The sequence below is a fragment of the Miscanthus floridulus genome, chromosome 5 (genome assembly GCF_019320115.1).
Source record: "Miscanthus floridulus cultivar M001 chromosome 5, ASM1932011v1, whole genome shotgun sequence".
NCBI lineage: Eukaryota > Viridiplantae > Streptophyta > Magnoliopsida > Poales > Poaceae > Miscanthus > Miscanthus floridulus.
Window position 1 is genome coordinate 123,300,678 of NC_089584.1, and position 5,744 is coordinate 123,306,421.

Consider the following 5,744-nt stretch of genomic DNA (forward strand, 5'->3'; position numbering starts at 1 on the left):
CACCAAGGCCCTAAAGGGCAAGACGCCATTCGAGGCTTGGCATGGACACAAGCTGAATGTGTCCTTTCTAAGGACATTTGGCTATGTCAGCCATGTAAAGAACACTAAGCCTTACCTCGGTAAGCTAGAAGACAGGAGCACGCCAATGGTGCTCTTGGGCTATGAGGAGGGCACCAAGGCATATCGGCTCTATGATCCCAAGAGAGGCAAGGTGGTGATCTCTGAGGATGTGGTGTTCGATGAGAAGATGGCCTAGGACTAGGACAGTCTGGGCATGGGGGAAGCTGGCGGCTTCACTAGCACCTTCGTCGTCGAGCACTTGGTCATCCACGGTGATGGAGACACTAGAGCGAATGTGCCGACCACTCTAGCAATAGAGCCGAACACTTCTGGGGTGGTGCCAAGCACTCTGGGAGGGGTGCCGAGCACTCTAGAGGGGGTGTCGAGCGCTCTAGCAGTGGAGCCGACCACTTCAGGAGTGGTGCCGACCACTCCAGCAGTGGATCCGACCACTCAGGCTGTGGTGCTGAGTGGTCCAGCAGCGATGCCGACCACTCTAGTAGAACAGGGAGGCCGGGGACCACCAATTGAGTTCGCCTCCCCTCCAAGCGACATTAGCAAGTTCGTGGATGCCTTCCACGATGGTGAAGAGGTGCAGTTCCACAGGCTGGACGACATCGTCGGTGGCATAGGGTCCTCAGGCCTGGCGGGTTGGCTGCTCAATGACCCAAAGCTGCTTCTCGTCAGTGTAGAGGAATCACCCACGTTTGCGCTAGCCGAGCGCAATGCGAACTGGCGATGGGCGATGCTGGAGGAGATGAAGGCGATCGAGGAAAATGAGACTTGGGAGCTCGTCGATCCACCTCAAGGATGCCGTCCGATCGGCCTAAAGTGAGTGTACAAGGTCAAGCAGGACGAGCGCGGCGCCATTGTCAACCACAAGGCGTGCCTCGTTGCCCGAGGCTTTGTCCAGTGTGAGGGCATCGACTTCGAGGAAGTCTTTGTGCCGGTAGTGCGCATGGAGTCTGTCCGACAGCTGCTGGCTTTGGCAGCAGCGAAGGACTAGCACGTCCATCACCTGGACGTAAAATCGGCCTTCCTCAATGGCGGGCTAGCGGAGACGGTCTTCGTTAGGCAACCTCCTGGTTTCATCGTCAAGGGAGTGGTGCACAGGGTGCTCCGACTGTGCAAGGCGCTCTACGGACTACGGCAGGCTCCACGAGCGTGGAACACCAAGCTTGACACCACGCTGGGTGAGCTTGGGTTCCCGCGGTGCGCAACCGAGCACGTGCTCTATATGCGGTGATGGGGGAAAGAGGAGCTCATCATCGGCGTGTATGTGGACGATTCGATCGTCACCGATGCACGTGCGGAGGACATCGACAACTTCAAGCGCGAGTTGGTGGCTCGTTTTCGAATGAGCGATCTCGGCACGCTCTCCTACTACCTCGACATCGAGGTGAGACAGAGGAAGGAGGCACTCACGCTCGGCCAGAGCACGTACGCCTCAAAGCTGTTGGAGCGGAGTGGCATAGCTGAGTGCAAGCCATACATGACTTTGATGGAGGAGCGGCTGAAGCTAACGAAGGTCAGTACCACGGCGAAGGTAGATGCAACACTCTACCGGAGCATCATCGGCAGTCTGCGCTACCTAGTCCACACGAGGTCGGACATTGCGATCGCCGTGGGCTACGTCACCCGTTTCATGGAAGATCCCCGAGAGGATCACTAGGCCGCGGTGAAGCTGCTGCTGCGCTACGTCAAGGGGACGGTGGATCAGGGGATCGTCTTCCCCAAGACCGGTGGAAGTGGGCTGCAGCCCACTGTGTTCAGTGATGTAGACATGGCGGGGGACATCGACGGACGGTGGAGCACCTCTGGCGTGCATGTCTTCCTCGGGTCGGCTCTAATCTTATGGCTGTCGCTGAAACAGGTGGTGGTGGCGCTGTCCACGTGCGAGGCAGAGTACGTGGCGGCGGCCACAGCGGTGTGCCAAGCTGTGTGGCTGCGCCGACTGATGGGCGAGCTGACCGGTGTGGAAGCTCACCTACCAGCACTGATGTTGGACAACCAGCTCGCCATCGTCCTCGTGAAGAATCAAGTTCTCCAATACCAGAGCAAGCACATCGATGTCAAGTTTCTTACTCAGGGACTGTGTCGATGGAGGGCAGATCGTCATCGAGTTCGTCGAAACTGGTCGGCAACTCGCGGACGTCCTCACCAAGCCGCTCGGCCGTCTTCGGTTCATGGACCTGAAGAAGATGATCGGCATGATGGAGGTTCTAGGGTTAGCAGTAAGATTAGGAAAAAATTATTAAGTAATCTGCTGCTCTCCAGCATGAACGCGCGGCAGGGACAAGCGCCGAAAGGCCCCCTGTTGCTGCACTGTAGCCGCTGCAGGGGCAGGTGCCGAAAGGTCCTCCTGTTGTACTGTAGCCATAGCAGGGGCTGGCACCAAAGTCAGCCCTGCTGTCATATCTACTCACTGTTGCAGCACGGCAACCTGACATATCTGTGTAATAGGATTAGATGGGTAGAGTTGTATATATATATCTTCCCAATGCAACTCAGTAAAAAGAGCAAGTTCAGTTTTGCCATCTCCTCTGTAGAGCTTCGGTCAACGCTTGTGCTTGAGCTGTGTGCACGCGTTCTGTTTTTCCTCTCTTCTTCTACCTCTAGGCATAGGCATAGTGTCTGATCGGAAACATCGATGAGTGATCGGCTCACCTTGCCAGAGATCCAAGGGCCAACAGGGTATGGCCCGGTGCTGTCACGGTGGAAAGGCAAGTGCGAAGTCGGACAGGGCTAGAACAGCGGCAACTGTAACCGCAAGATCATTGGCGCGCGGTTCTACAGTGCCGGAATGGACGAAGAGATCCTCAAGACCGAGTACCTCTCGGCCCCGAACTACGATGGACACGGCACGCACACGGCCTCCACCGCGGCTGGCTCGGTCGTTGAGGCGGCCAGCTTCCACGGGCGCTGCGCGTGGCGGCGCGCCCCGCTCCCGCATTGCCATGTACAAGTCCCTGTGGGGAGAAGGCGGGTCTGGCACCAGTGCAGGCGTGCTCGCGGCCATCGACGACGCGATACACGACGGGGTGGACGTGCTCTCGCTATCGCTCGTTCGTCCCGTGGAGAATTCGTTCGGCGCCCTGCATGCCGTCCAAAAGGGGATCACCGTCGTGTACGCGGCCGGGAACGACGGGCCTAGTCCGCAGACGCTTGAGAACACGGCTCCGTGGGTCATCACAGTTGCCGCGAGCAAGACTGTTCGCTCGTTCCCGACGGTTATCACGCTGGGAAACAAGCAACAGATAACGGTATGAATTGTTTGAATACATACAAATGCGGACTCTGAAGAATCACAAGGCCGCCATGATTTTGTTTACATAGAAGCAATGAAGCATATGTATGTTACTGATCTTGAGTATAAATACAACTCTTGCCTATTTTTCACGGACAATCTCTCTATTACCAAGGGAAGAACTCATCCACGAGCAGTTTCAGAAGGCTTGCCAATGGAGACCGGTATGCAAAGCCATTAATTTTACGTTATTTTCTGCTCCAGAAATTCTAAAATTGACAGCAACTTAATTTGTGCCTTCTCTTACATGCACGGCATATGCTTTAAACGGTACTGATATTAAAGGGAAAATCGTGCTTTGCGCAACGCAACATTCACCAACGACGTTTGGCCCATTCGCGTATTTGTCAGACGCGTGGCAAAACGTCTTGAATGGAGGGGGAACTTGACTTATTTTTGTTCAATACACGACTGACATTCTGCCTGACTTGGGTGACTTTCCATATGTTTCGGTGGACATTGACACGGCTAAAAAGATCAAAAAGTATATCGGCTCCGCCAGGTACACCACTTTCTGGATCCGAGTTAGCTCCTGCTCCATCCGTTCCAAATTAAGTGTTATTCTAACTTTTTTAGTGAGTCAAAGCATTTCAAGTTTGATCGAGACTATAGAGAGAATTAAAAAGATTTTTGACATCGAATATGTATACTATCAAAATATAATCAATGAAGAATCTAATGATACTTATTTGGTATCATAAATATTATTATTTTATTATATAAATTTGGTCAAACTTAAGATGCTTTCACTTTCTAAAAAGTTGAAATGACTCATAATTTGGAATGGAGAGAGTACAACAATTCACATTACAAGCAAGATCAGTTCTTTCTCATCATGAGCAGCTCACCGGTGGCAAAGATTGAACCAGCCCGCACCAGTACAGGTGCCTTGCTAGCCCCAAAAGTAGCATCATTCTCCTCCAGAGGTCCATTACCCGACTACGCTGATATTATCAAGGTACATGAAGTCAAAATGTTGCGTCTAACAGTCTGTAGGCACAAATAAGCTATCGCCTGTTGTCTCACCGTAGCCTTTACTTCCTCCACAGCCTGACATAGCTGCACCTGGAGCCAACATCATAGCAGCACAAGGAAATTCTTACGCGATTAAGTCAGGAACATCAATGGCTACCCCACATGTAGCTGGCATCGTCGCGCTGTTGAAAGCTCTGCATCCAAACTGGTCTCCTGATGCACTGAAATCTGAATCATCACCACCGGTAATAAAATCAAACAATGCTTTAGAAGATTATTTAATTTTTGAATTCATGACTAATGTACTAGGCAATGCTACATGTATTTACCTCTGTTTCGTTTTGAATGCAGAAGCATCTGTAACTGATGAAGATGGCATGCCGATACTGGCTGAAGAATTGCCTTGAAAAATTGCCAACCCATTTGACTATGGAGGTGGACACATCAACCCTAACAGAGCAGCAGATCCTGGTCTAATTTATGATATCAATACAAAAGATTACAACTACTTCCTTGATTGCACCACCAAAACATCCGTTAGCTGCAATGCAACATCGATATCTGGGTATTTTTTGAACCTGCCATCCATCTCAGCTCCAGATCTGAGGTATCCAGTTACCGTGTGGAGAACTGTCACAAATGTAGGCGAGGTCAATGCAGTGTACCATGTTGCAATTCAGAACCCATCTGGAATCAAGATCGAAGTTGAGCCATCTATTCTTGTGTTCAATGCTACAAAGTCCACACTTTTCAGGTCAAGCTATCACGTATGCAGAGGTTCCAAGGGGATTATACATTTGGAAGCCTTACTTGGTACAATAACCAAAAGACGATTCGAATTCCAATAGCGGCCTGGATCACGGTGTATGATTTCTTTGCAGATGTTGCATAGCTGTGGCGAACCATTTATCCTGCATGGCAGCGTTCATTATCATAGTTTTCTTAGTACTGTAAAAAAATTAAGAAAATAAGGCATGCCTGATGTCGTGTTTCATCATGGCTTGTATTTATTTTACTTGTAGCCAAATAGGTTATGCGTTGTCTAGATCTATTTGTTGTATATACAACAACTCTGATAACTATGTCAACTTCCTTTTGTGCTGTAATTTTCATTTGCTAAACTAGAAGGATACATTGTACATTGCTGTGGGATTATCATAGAAATAAAACCGTTGCATGTATAAACTAAATCCACATGATCTCACGTTCATTCTTATTAAAACTAGATAAGGCATGGTTTTTGACGATGCAATGTTTTTTCTTATTACTTTCATTTATTTCTTCTTATTATTCTTGTTTTCTTTTTTATTTCATTTACCTTTTCTATTTACATTGTTTTTTATATTTGTTTTTTTTTCTTTTCTCATTTTCCCTTTCTTCTTTTTCCTCTCTTCCACCATTG

The 5,744-nt window shown here is 49.7% G+C and overlaps 1 pseudogene; it reads left to right on the top strand.

Annotated features, from left to right (window-relative positions):
• Positions 1–2,710: 2,710 nt before the first annotated feature.
• Positions 2,711–5,234, top strand: LOC136455266 (subtilisin-like protease SBT3.9; annotated as a pseudogene).
• The last annotated feature ends 510 nt before the right edge of the window (positions 5,235–5,744 follow it).